The following is a 14,454-nucleotide window of genomic DNA, read 5'->3' on the forward strand; positions in this document are numbered from 1 at the left end:
CTTGCTATAGCAAAAATAAAGATTGCTCAATGAACATTGGCTTTGTTTCCACGCAATAGCTCCGGCACCAGCACCGTCTACTCATACGTACCCTCCCGGCCAAGCAGAGCCATCGAGCCGTCCTCCGTGGGTCACGGATGACGCGTTCTCCCAGAAATTTGCCCCCGGAAAAAGCACGACTTCAGTCACCAAGCACATCCTGCCACGGGGGGCTCCCGTGCCCCCACCGCCTGCCTCGGCCCCAGCATACACCCCTCCGATCCACGCCTCCTCCCAGGCTCCTGCGGTCGCCCGGGGAACCATTCAAAGGGCTGAGCGCTTCCCAGCCAGCAGCCGAACTCCGCTCTGTGGACATTGCAATAGCATAATCAGGTAAGCCCAAGAGGGAGTCCGGGTGATTCCTGGCCGTTTTCAGAGAGTCCTGCGGCTGCTGGCAGGTTGGCCTGCCTGAGGACAGTGGACACACTTCTGGGCAGGATCGCTTGTCCTTTGCGCTCCGTCTTTGCCTGCAGCATTCAGCCACGGAAGAGCGCGGCCCGTGCCCCCGGGGGTGCTTGGTGGTTCAAGCAGAACAGTGATAAGCAACGTGGGTGGTTCATTCTGCCCCAGGGGGTCAGCCAAGGTGAAGCAGGGTGCCTTGGCACCCACATCCCACCCAAGAAGAAGCACCATGCCAGATCATAGAAACTGAGCGAGTCAGAAGGGGTCTCCCGGGACATCTAGTCTGACCCCCAGCTCCAGCTGGCTCCGCTCATGACATGCCCACCATGTGGACGTCCAGCCTATCCTTGAACACCGTCACCGATGGGGCCTCAGTGACCTCTCGTGGAAGCCCATTCCACACCCAATCTCTGTCGACTTGTCCAGCTTTCCGTTTCCACAGCAGCCGACTGGGCGCCCATGGGAAACACGCAAGCAGGACATGAATGCAAACAGCCTCTTACCCACGTTTCCCAGCCACGGATGTCCCTTTGCACACTGCCTCTGACAGTGGGGGTAGACAAACCCCCACTATCAGGTAGCCATGGATAGGGTTCTTCTGGATGGATTGTGGGTTTTTCACAGGCATCTGGTTGGCCAGGATGGAGACAGAATGCTAGTCTAGTCTGATCCGGCAGGTCACTTCTTACACTCCTCCTGTCCTTCTCTGGCCAGCATGCAGACATTCCCCAGCAGGGGAGGCAATCCAGAAACGTTTCCCAGAAGGTTACAAGTTGGAAAACGGCCCAAGAGGGTTAGTTCAGGTTCTAGCGCACCGTTTCAGCTGTCCTGGTAAATGCAGCATTTCCAAATATCATTTTTTAATCCCCAAGGTCTCCCTCACTTTATTTTATTTTTAAACCTTGTTTGTGCTTTGGGTATTCACTCGCCTATTTTTCCTATCTTGGTCACTTCCTCTTTGTGACAAGGTATTTCAAGAAATGACATCAGAGGTGTATTGTTAGTATAAATCAAGGGAGAATTAGAGGGAATCAAATCCCATCAGTGCTTTTGCAAGTGGGGAATAAAGACATTATACATTATCTAGTTGGTAGGATTGCCTCACCTTCCACCTCAGCCTTCCCAACCTGGTACCTTCTGGAAGTGCTGGACTACAACTCTCATCATCCACATATAGCCTTCGGGCTGGAAGTTGAATTCCAACACATCTGAAGGGCCATCTTGGGAAGGCTGATATTCTGTTCTGATAGTGGGTAAGTATTGAAATAGGCCCCAGTCCAGAGTTTAATTATATGAGCTTGACTCCTGTACAGACCAGTAGAGGATAATGTACATGAATTGTTTCCCAAGGAGACATTTCTATTTCTATTTGTTTTTGTTAGATTTATAAAGTACTGTTCCTTTTTGTATGAAGCAGCACATTTATTATTACTGCTTTGCATTTCTATCTCACCGTTTTTTCCTCTGTAAAGAACCCGAGGCAGCTTACATAGCTGGATTGTCCGCATAACAACAACCCTGTGATGTAGGTCAGTCTCAGAGTGAGTGACTGGCTCAAAGTCACCCCGTGAGCTTCATGGCCACCTGAGGACCCGAACAGAGATTTCCTAGGTCCCCAGTCCAACACTCTACCCATCACGATTGAGAGTTTTTAATTTGAGTATTAAGTTCGTTCTTCCTCACAGCAACAGTAGAACTGCCTCATTCTCATCCTACAGCCTGGCTGCATTGCAGAGCTGGACTGATGCATGGCATTCTGTCTTTCTTCCTTAGTTTAGGCAATGGCTGTAAACGCTTCAGAGAATATTCTCGAGAAAGAGTTTTAGGACATTGTAAAGAGCAGCAAAGTTTTCAACTCATGGCAGAAGGCTTTCATGGATTAGAGTTCACAGCAGGCTCCGGTTAACACACGTGCGCACACGCACACACACACACACACACACGCACGGTGGGGCGGGGAGAGAGAGCGCTATTAGGGGGGTTCTAATCCGTGGGATCACTTGGTCATCCAGTGTAAAGCAACCCCGATCATTAGATTAAAGCTCAAAGAAGATGCAGCAAAAGCACCTGTGACCGTTCAGAACAGCGGCAAATTGGCAATAGTAGATTACAAATAGTAGATCATTACAAAAAGTAACTATCGCTACACTATTAGTAACTATTGCTACACTATTAGTAACGATCGTTACTAGTAGTACACTACTACTACTACACTACTAGTAACTATTTGTAATAATCTAGGGTGCTAATAAATCCTCCCTTGTTTACTCAGGAGAAAGTCCCATTATGTTCAGAGGGACTGACTCCTGTGCAGTCCATTGGACTGCAGCCTTAATTGACCATTTATATTTCACCCTTCCCCTCCCCGCATACTTTGGACATGCACGTATGAATCCACTCACATACCTGCCCCCAGAAGACTAGACTTTATATGACAGATGAACTGGATTGCAGTCCACTGTGGCTTGTTTCCCAAGACAGTAGTTGGTCTTTCAGGTGCCACAAAACTCCTTGTTTTTAGCACATCGGACAAGCGTGACTCCCTCGAGTCTCAGAGCCTTTCTCAAGCAATCATTTCCTGCATCCGTTCAGAAAAGCTGCAAAGTCTCAGCTGCTGTGAATGTCCGCAGGTTTGCGGCAGAGCACAGTCCTGCAGTTAAATGCTGCCCTCTTTCTCCAGGGGCCCGTTCCTGGTTGCCATGGGTCGCTCTTGGCATCCCGAGGAATTCTACTGTGCCTACTGCAAGATGTCCCTGGCTGACGTAGGCTTCGTCGAGGAACAGAACAGTGTGTATTGTGAGCGCTGCTACGAGCAGTTCTTCGCCCCAACCTGTGCCAGATGCCACACCAAGATCATGGGGGTAAGTCCCGCAAGCAACCAAGGTAGCGTGCCAGAAAGCAATGGGCCCAAGCCATGGGTGGGCCTTCCAGAGAGTTTGCACTACAGTCTCCATCAATCCCAGCAGCCGTCACAGGGAGTCCAACAGCTCCTGGAGGGTTGACAAGTTTCCCTGGTCTAGATCAAGTCATTTTGGAGGCCCATCAACTGAGAATCAGCATGTTGCCATTCCCTTTGATCAATTTATCTGTAGAGGTGTATATAATGAGCCTCTGTTTGTAGGCTAAATGGTTTTTCACAAGCACCATACATTCATCTGAGCTAATTTACCAGCTTGTTGTGCAAACGTTCATTTAAATGAATGAAACTTGCTGATGATGACTCACCAGTGGGTCAGGCTGCTGCTATAACCAACGCAGAGCTATCAACTATGGGGCAGGAAAGGGCAGAAGGTCAGATTGAATTACATAATACCTGTGTGAGTATGAATGAGAGATCTGGAAAGCAGGCACATTTCCCATAGCACCCCCTGAGCTTTTAAACACTTTCCTTAGTGGCAATTTGGCTCTGGCTGCACCAGCAACAGATGCATTTAATTCTTCCAAGTCCAGCTCTTCTTTATGTTCTCAGATCTTTTGAGTCGAAGACCACAGAACACACCAGCTCAAACATGCTTTTTACAAAGTATGCTAGAGTGGACCGCTTTTATTTCGCAGGAGAAGCAGCCCAGCCTGGGGCTCAGTCTGGTCTCTACCAAAAGTTCTTCCCACCTGGCTGCCATGTCCTGTTGATGCTCCCGTGCGTAGCCGACAGCGCCCTCAGCGGCTGTTGCGATGCATGTGTGATGCTGGGACCCCATGCGGCCAACTCCAGTGCCCTTAAGGACCGCACCGTAGGGTGGCCTATACTTTGGCCTCAAGTGACAGCAGCTGCCCAGGCTCCAGCCCACAGATCAGATGGTCCTCGCTCCGCAGGAGTGCCAGATGTTCAGGCTATGGCCTCGCTTCCGTGCACTCAGTGACTATGGCAGCTCCCCTGGCGTGCTGCATTCCAGATGTGTTGGACTACAACTGCCACCACATCTGGCCTGGGGTTCTGGGGATAATAGGCCAGCCCCAGCAGATGGCCCAGAAACTTTCCTCTCTGCTAAATATGGTGGCAGGATTTCGAACTGGGGCTGGGAAGGAAGCATGATTGGTGCTTTGCCAGCCTCCCCAGTTCCCAGTCCATTTTCCAGCCGGGTTCAAACTTCTCCGCTTAGGCAGGGCTGCATGAAGGGAAAACCTGCCTACTTGTGTACCTTCTGGGACAGTTGCAGGGAAGAAACTTCAGGCAGGAGAAAAGGGAATGATTTCCCAGTACACACACTGTACGCCCTCCTACTAGCTGCTTTCCCCCCGGCAATTGTGCTAGGGAAAGTCTAAGGTAGAAGAAGACGGGGAAGACCGACTAGGAGATGGCTTGACTCCATAAATGAATCCACAGCCTTGAGTTCACATGGGCTGAGCAGGGGCAGGACATTCTGGAGAGCTGCTGGCTCAGAGGGGCGCTGTAAGTCCGAGGTGACTTTACGGCGCATCACAAGCACCAGCGGATCTCCCCCAACCCAGGCTCCAGCAAGAAAGCACTGGCAAGGGGAGGGCTGAAAGCTTCCTTCCTCTCCAGCTGGGGCCGGAGCATCTCCTCTCTCCCTGCGGCACATCCGCCTGCTCTGCTTGCCTTTCAGGAAGTGATGCACGCCCTCAGGCAGACTTGGCACACAACCTGCTTTGTCTGCGCCGCCTGCAGAAAGCCATTTGGGAATAGCCTTTTCCACATGGAGGACGGAGAGCCCTACTGCGAGAAAGGTACTGCATGCAAGGAGCCCTTCTGCCATCTCCCAGGCCACCATCCCGAGCAGGTCAGGCCCTGGTCAGTCCCCCTGTGGACAAGAGAGCAGCATCGTTGTCCAAGGGAGCAGAGCTCTCTGGCAGGATACCTTCCCATTTTCATTCATGCCCAGCCTTAGCAAATGTTGACCAGGTGGGCCAGGTCCCTTTCTTGCCCTGTCACTCTAAAAAGCAAGCAAGCCACCTGGCAAATAGATGGGGAAGAAATGGAGGTAGTGACAGATGTTACTTTCCTGGGCTCCAAGATCACCGCAGATGGGGACTGCAGCCAAGAAATTAAAAGACGCTTGCTCCTGGGGAGGAAAGCTATGGCAAATCTAGACAGCATACTAAAAAGCAGAGACATCACCCTGCCAACAAAAGTGCGTATAGTCAAGGCTATGGTTTTCCCAGTTGCAATGTATGGCTGTGAAAGCTGGACAATAAGGAAGGCTGAGCGCAAAAGGATTGAGGCCTTTGAATTGTGGTGCTGGAGGAGACTCCTGCGAGTCCCCTGGACTGCAAAGCGATCAAACCAGTCGGTCCTAGAGGAGATCAACCCTGACTGCTCTTTAGAAGGCCAGATCCTGAAGATGAAACTCAAATACTTTGGCCACCTAACGAGGACTCCCTGGAGAAGAGCCTAATGCTGGGCACAATAGATGGCAAAAGAAGAAGGGGACCACAGAGAATGAGGTGGCTAGGTGGAGTCACTGAAGCAGTTGGTGTGAGCTTGGGTGGACTCTGGGAGATGGTGGAGGACAGGAAGGCCTGAAGGAGTGTTGTCCATGGGGTTGTGTTGGGTCGGACATGACTTCGCGACTAACAACAACAACAAGTACTAGGACTTCGCACTCTATGGTTTGATTCCTGGGACATTGTATCTGAAAACCAGACCCCTCTGGATTCTTAGTGTTTTCCGAGTTTCATTCAGCTGTTTAAAGTATGAATGGAATGGGCATTTTTATATGTCTTGATGAAGGAAATTGTGTTTTTGATTTCATAATTGATGGTATGTACTCATTTTCCATGAATTTGACTGTAGCCATAGATGGAAATATTTTTTGAAGTAGATAGTTTCTGTCTCAAGTCTCCCCATTTGAAATGTTAGGAACTAGAAGTTAGAAGCTGGATTCATAAGTTTAAAAAAGGCAGAGCAAATGAGGTCATATCCCACATTGTTTATTGTGAGTTACCCTTAAAAATGTGTTGGCATTCTATCCATTTCTCCCCCGTCCCACCCTTCCTCCTGACCCCAATCTAATTCAGAGTATTTGTTTTGGTGAAGTAGCCTGGCAGTTCTCCATGTAATTGTCTAGAATATCAGTGCCATATTATACCCAGAAGAATGAAAAATCTAACATGCATTTTCTTCCTCTTGTGCTGTGAGTAAGCAGAAATTCCTGGATCTCATTCTGCTGAATTACTCAATACTTTATGTAGCAAGGGACATTAAATAGCAAAACAATTGCTTTCAATATTTTATCCTTAAGGTTTGTCAGTGTTTTGTCTGTAAAGATGGCAGGACGGGGAGATTGCTTACTGAAGGGGATGACAGTATTCTTATGCTAATCCAGTCTGTGGATAAGGAGCGATGCAGCCATGCAAACAATGGAAGTGGAGCCAGAAAGTCTGCTGTGTAGCCTAGCACGCCTTGAAAAGCACATGAGACAGGGCGCCTAGGGCTGCTTGAGGGGAGGGGCCCAAGAAAAGGGGAGCTCTTCACTTCAAGTTATTTTATGGAACTGGCAGATGACCAAAGGAAGGAGCCTTACTATGCAGACTGTGAGAATTAAGATGTGGAGGGGAGAGAGAAGGGAGCTGCAGAAATCTGCTTTCCAGTTCTCATACACTGAAATTCTAGCTTTGGCTATTTATTACCTGGCTGCAATTAAACATCAAATTCAGTTCGAAAAGATTTTGATTTAGATTCTACTAAATTTTGAAATAAAGGCACCAACATCACCTTTGAACACAGTCTCATTATAGTTCAACTTTGTTAAACTTAAATGGTTAAAATTGGAGAAATTACTGACAGATAAAATGTCAGTATGTGTTAATCACATTTATATGTAATACTTGGCAATGTTTTATATGATGTATTCATACTCTGTCTTTGAAGAAATAGTCCATCAGTGTGTACTCTGCCATTGCAGATGGGGAATACCACCCAGCTGTTTTTTATTCAAGTGATTGCATGTTCCTGAAGTACTGAACGTTGCATTCTAATATCTGATATCAGCTCACATGTCTTGCTAGAGAATGATAGCATGCATTTCTTTCTTGTATTGATGGTGTCCAAAAAAGGCAATAAGCCCTTAATATTAAAAGTAAGAAGATGAATTGCCTAAGAATAATACTATTTGTGAAGCAAATTGATACACTGTTTGAATGCTAACTCATAATTTATCTGCACGGTACCTGGAGAACATATTTCTGAATCCAATTACGACGTTGATTAGTGGCATTCAGACAGTAACCATCATTAAATAGTCTGAACTCTGTTTTTCATGGAGAAACCCTAAACTGCATTACAGGATAGCGGACCTGCTGTGTGATCAGCTAGGGAGGTGCTCAATCCTGCAGTGGAATACCAGGGGTCAGACAAGCTCTTTCCAAGGCGGGGACAGTGATAGTTGACTGGGTCTGCAGGACCCAAAGCTTTCCTGTCCATGGGCTACACCATGGATCTCCCCCTCCCAGGAAGGTAGAGTTGGTCTACCTGTATCTGTTTGCTTTTATGACTATTATAAGCAAGTTTGAGGAATGCAATTTAAATGCAGGAAACAAATCCACTAAATAAATGTGTACAGAGTACTTTATTCATGTGACTTTGGCTATTGGATGTTTTATAAGGATTATTTGTAAGTTTAAATTAAAATGTTGCATTCAAAATAATCAAAGGCAAATATTTTGCAAGGTAATAGAGGTTATTTACAGAGTGATAGCACAAATAGAACTTTGTAGTATACTGGTCTTTCTAAGAGACAAAAGTTTAAGATATATTGCAAGGACTTGAAAGCAGCAGTTTCTATAGTTGTGCATTCATTAATTCACTTTTTTAAAAGGACCTGGCATTTTTTCAACTTATATATCCCAACATTTTAATATTAATATGTAATTGATTTAATATTAATTAAATAATATAATAATAAACAAATTTAATACAAATTTTAATATTAGATTGACACTTGTACATTTTACACATTTGAGCATGAAGTAGCCTTTTAAGCAAATTCCTTTTGTTCTCTAAATTGCCCTTGGAAACTTTTTTCCTGAAAGCGCTTGTTGAATAGAGCATAATTTCTTTTTCACTTTCCACTAAAAGTGGAAAGTAAATGCATGAACTGCTGTGTCTTTATTACTATTACAGTCATCACTATCATAATCTGACATGGTATGGATTTATTTGATAACTTTAATTGGTAATTTGAGAGTTTAAAATGTAAAGGTTGTACAAAGTTTGTTTTTTTGGATCTTGCTTGAGACCAGTATTTTGCCATCCATTAGTTTATTTTATTAGGCTGGAGATATTCATGCTCCAGGAAAAAAATCAGAAAAGAGAAATAAGAGTGAATATGCATAGACACATGTGACTACACATGCCCTTATACACAATTGGACCATTAGTCCTTCAAACCCATGTTGTCTGTTCTGACTGGCAATAAGTTTTAGATCTCTCAGCCAGAAGTCTCTTTTGAATCTCTACTTAGGCCCTCTAATTGGTGGTTGCAAGCACTGAAAGTAGGAATTTAAGTATGTAGCCCATACACTCTTTTACTGATATATGCTCTAAAAATATATTCCAAGTGCACACTGTGGCTAGGTTTGCACTTACTATGGGTTCATTGGTTTACCATGAATGAGCTGCATGCAACCACCTCTGTCCTGCTTAACTTCTAAGGTGACAGGAGAGGCTAAACAAGCCAGAAATTGTACGCTTAGCATGCCATCCAATGAACTCAGGTTCATTGCTTGCTTCCACTCAGGTCAGGATTCATAAGCCAAGAACAAATTCTGGTTTATGATCTTGACTTGAAAGAGTGCAACACATCAGGCTTTCAGGCAAAACAAACAATTTCTTGTTTGTTTAGTGTCTCACAATAGCAGTATGACTTTAGTGGACATGAGCATGCTGCATGTGCTACAACACTGCCAATTCTCACATTTACCACCAGAATTAGTAAGAATTCTGGCTTAATGTTCCAAGTGCATGAAGCCTCTCTTCGTGTGTGTGTGTGACAGAGACAGAATGAGAATACTTTCTAAAAGGTTTAAGTATGAAAAGTAAGGGTGGGCACATCTGTTCCTAAAGGATTCGCAGATAGTTTTTTGAATCTGTAATCAGTTATTTAAAACTTGTAGTAATGTTTCAGTCTGCCCAACAGTAGTGTGAGGTAGGTTGGATTTTGAGATGGTGAGTTAACCAAGGATGTTCTATAAGCTTTAATCTGTGTTTTATTTTTAATTGTTGTGTTCTGAATTGCCCCAGAATTAATTTTTGATGAGGGATAGTGTTAACATGGAGCTTCATAGTAGATAGGAGATATGAAGCATGCTGTCTTGCACCCAGTTCCGGCTTTTCCTGCACTGGGCTGCAGGCTTCTCAGACACACCCCAAGCTATAGGAAATCTTATCTCTTTCTCATCATGCTCAAGCCATCATTTCCCTCCAAAATGTTACCACTAGCCTTGTTCACACATATATGCAAGCCTATTTGTGTTTATGCAAATCCATGAACCCAGAAATATAAGGTTCTTGTGTATGTATATAGTTTAAACAGAGATTTTATACTGCAGCAAAGTGGGAAAATCAACTCTCTGACTGGTGAAGAGTTTATTGTATCACAGCATTTTACAGAAAATGGAATTGACGGTTAGTATACTAACTTCCTAGCTCTGATCTTAATAATAGTGTTAGAGAAAGAAAAGATGGGGTCAGGGAGTTCACTAAACAAGGGGCAGGAAGGGCGCTACAGAAACAACGAGGGAGGGCTTGGGAGTTAAGTGTGATGGGGGGATCATTTTAGTTTCAGTGGCCAAGGGCCAGAAGAGGGACAGAATAGATGATAGTATAGCAACTTCAGAAGAAAGAAGGAAGAAAAAATAATTAGATACAGGCAGTCCCCAAATTATGAATCTCCAGGTTACCTGTACTTACGAACTAATTGCCCTGAAGCCTATTCATTTTTAAAAATTACTGTGGAAAATAATAATCATCACATAGCGAGAGAAAAGCAGAGAGAGGGAGGCCTCCAAAGCATGCTTTCCTGCTTCACCCATTGGAGAGGGAAATCTCTATGGTATTTCCCTGATGGAAAGAGGAGGCGCTGATGGGTTTGGGTGGGTGGGTGTGTCTAGAGATAGGTCCTGTGCCCCTAATCCTTGTGAATGTGGAGGGCTGACTATATGTGATCTGACTTGCACACAAATTTGACTGAAGGATGAATTTCCGTTTTCTCAGGAACATAACTCATTCGTAACCTGAGGACTGCTGTATTTTTATCTAATTTCAGGCTGAAAGGAAGCCAAAGAACCTCACTTTCTGGTTGCACTGAAACGTTCACTGGGCACAGGTCACCTTGACCATTACTAAACTTGGGAGTCACTGGGTTGTCCCCTCAGAGCACATCATGATATGTATGGTTCCTTTCAGTTATGGCTGGAAAACTGTACCGGGTGCTACACTGGGAGGGTAGTTCACTCTGGCTGTACAGATTATGACTTTGTGGGTAGTAAGGTGGTGCATGTAAGAGAAGAGCTCTGCCCCTGGAAACATCACAGTAGGAGGGGAGGGTACTAAGGAGAGTTGAGGTGAACTTCAGGCAGACCCTGGAGTTTCATGAAACACCAGGTCCCATAATAAAAACAGGACGAAGCTATAATGGGTGGCTGGTCCTGAGGTGAATTACAGATTTTAAATTGGAAACACAAAGGGGCAGTTACTTTGGGTGGGCTCAGAGTGGAGGAGAATAGCTTTCTTCAGTCTCGTGCCTCTCAGCCATGTTGGACTACGACCCCCATCAGGGCCATTGACCATGTTGGTTATGATGGGCATTCTGGTCTAACAGAACTGGAGGACACCAGATTGAAGTGTGTACTACAACAATAAGCACTGTTCTTGCTCTTGATTTGGTTTCTTGAATTAAAAATTTAATATTTAATTTAATATTGAATTTAAATCAATATTTGATTGAATCAAGACTATCATTATTAATGATGATGATGACAAATTTTGTGATCTTTGAGTTGGCCTAGTGAAGGTATTACATTAATAGAGATTTTACTAGGTTTGTTTGTTTTTTATGCCCAACACCTTTGCTTCTTGTACTGGAAATAAGTATCAACTTTGGCTACATAGTAGTCAAGTAGTTCTGAACATTTGAGAATTAGTAAATCTGAGCTAAAAACCACCCAACTTTACTTCCTTATATTATGCAGGGTTCTGTAATAGCTTACCAGTGGAGCAATTTAAATTCTCAACAGGAATTAGCAGATGAAGTGGCATATCTTTAGGATAGGTAACAAAGAAGCAAAAAAGAGTGTAAAGGTAGACTTATTACAGAAGGATAATGTAACAACATAATATTTGCAGTAATCTCTTTCCACTGATGACCGGTCATGGATTATATCATCAGTATCATAGAATTGTGAAAGTGGAAAGGAACGAAAAGAAAGTCTAGCCCTGATTCATGATTTCGGCTGTGCATCCCCAAGGAATTGCTTCCTCTGTGCACTGTTACAATCTCTAATATACAAAAATTGCCCTCTTTAAAAATGTTGCTGTCTGTGCTGACAGCATACAGATGAATGTTTTTGTGGACTTTACACAATTTTGTGTAACTTTGTTGTGTAGAAGATGAAATGGAGAGGAGAAGGCATGTGTGCATGCGCGCGCACTATCTTTGGTTTCTTGCAAGAAGGGAAAAAAGATAATGTAATAATAAATAAAATGTTGGACCTTTGTTTCCTTTTCATATTTTTTAAGAGACATCATCCATGCATCTTTCCAAGCGGATGTAAGACCTTTGTATTAGGACAAGCCTTTAATGGCCAGGGATAAGCAAAGGTTTATTTTAGGAGTATGTGTTAGTCCTTGTTGATAGGGTCAGCTATAAATCGAATAAGTTAGTGTACAGCATGGAGCACAAGTGAAAAGGGCCTGCCACTCCAAACTGATAAGTTTGGTGCAACTAAATCCCAGTGGTTTAACACAAGTTAGCCATACTGCATGTCACAGGCACATGGGAAATGAGCTAGGTCATCAGCCCGTCGCTCTTCAAGGAAAATAGTTTTTGTCATTTGGAACATGAAAACAGGATTTGCAGCTTCGTTCTTCTGACAAACTTCTTTCTCTGATAGTTCAGAAGAAAGTAAGACAGGAACAAAACCTTGAAGGCATGGGTATTGTCTTGGTTTTTTTTGCAGTGAATCCTGTATAAATTCATACAGAGTCCTTCCTGATTCATTAGCTTAACTTTAACTATTTGGGATTTGGGCACCTGTAAATCCCCGCCTTATTATGGAAGGTAGTTTTGAACTTTCTGGGGGGGTTTTTGGACTCACACAAACTTTTAATGAGTTGCAATATATATTAAATATGTGCCGAGCAATCCTGTCCCAAGCAATCACTAGACAGTGCCTGGAGGGACATAGGATTTTTTGGAGGCCCAGCTCTGACATCAGAGCTGAGACTCCATGCATGCTTGTAGCACTTTCCTCCCAACGAGCAGTCCATTACCAGTACAGAAAGAATTACTGTGGCTCCTGTGACCTCAGACAAAGTGTTTAGTGAACATTCTGGGGGTCACTACGCTGCCAAGATATGATGTATCCTCATGTAAACTCAGACTGTTTCTTGTTTCAAAATGCAGGAGTTAGATGGCTGAAATTGGCTGTCCAGCTGTTTTGCAGAACAAGAGGAGCATGAAGACAACCTTCACCTCTGTGCTCCACTTGCTCTGCATAGGATGCTTCTAATTGTGCAAGGGTTAAAGGGAACCTCATTGAACTGCACCCTATATATTGTATATGTTTTTATTGGGGTCATGCCTAGGAAATAACAGTCATTTTGCTTTTCAAAAGTAAAGAATTTTGTTCAGAGGTCGCTTAAAATACTTTTTGAGGAAAGGAGTGAAAATAGTCTGTCACTGTTTTCAAAGTATGTATATATTAGATTTAGGGGGACCATAAATTATGTTCTCCTTAAAGTTGATTTGCATCTTAACTATTATTAATAAACATGTTTATGCTGCCTTTTCATGCGGCAGTTCTCAGGCCAAGATACATATTAAGACTGTACAATGCAACAGTGGTAAAATCAATGCAGTAAAGTTGGAAATTTGTTTAAACAACAACAATAACTGGAAAATTTATTTAGATTTTCAAAAGTTGTTCATTGATATGTTGTCATGAACACTGCTGCTAAATCTCAGAACCTGAACATAGATTAGTTATTTGTATATCCACAGATAGGTTATTCCATGGTAGTCATTTCTTTATTGCGGGGAGGAAGCTGCTTTGTTTCTTCATTACTAAAAAGTCACAGATGTGTGAAAAGTAGGCCACAGGTCAAAGGCTGCATGCCCCCTGCATGCACAAATTGAAAGTGACAGACACCTCTATGCTCCGCTAGTAATTTGCCTCCATGTTAAATGGCTATGAAGCAGTAATTGAAATGAAAAGTTCTTGAGTCCTGCCAACAGACAGATTGAGTTATTTATGGTAGAAGCAGCCACCAACAGTAATTGCAGCACATCCTTGAACAAATACAAGTTTTTTCATTCAAGAATAGCGCCAGGCTGACATGGGTCAGGGGGTCAAGCCCACTCAAACAAGAGGCCAGAGAAAGGCAAAATCAATGTTCTGCTCATCTTAACAAGAATCTGTATTGTCTATATTAACTACTTAGGTGTCCAAATTGCTGTTTATTCCTTGGAGAGCTAGTTAGTCCCTGTTAATCATTGCAGAAACATCACTAAGGGATTACGGCAGCTGCAAAATTTTAATATAACCATGCTTGTCCATTGTGTTCCTGCAGCATGATTGAAAGTGCTAGAGCAGTTTAACTGCCTCACTCTTTGTGCAGTTAAACAAACATTTTAAAGTGTATTCTACACAATCTTGCATGGAGACTTTTTTCCCTAATACAAGTTTGTTAACTGAACAGAACCACTCTAGTTATCTGCTATATTGAGTTATTAGAATGGGATAATTATCAGATATAATCCTAATGAAATCCAAGTTTTAAAATAATTGTGTTTGAATTGCATAGATATGAGTGAGCAGGTGGTTGTATGGGAACAT

Source organism: Varanus komodoensis, unplaced genomic scaffold, assembly GCF_004798865.1.
Source record: "Varanus komodoensis strain SLA01 unplaced genomic scaffold, ASM479886v1 scaffold11, whole genome shotgun sequence".
In the NCBI taxonomy this organism is placed as follows: Eukaryota; Metazoa; Chordata; class Lepidosauria; order Squamata; family Varanidae; genus Varanus; species Varanus komodoensis.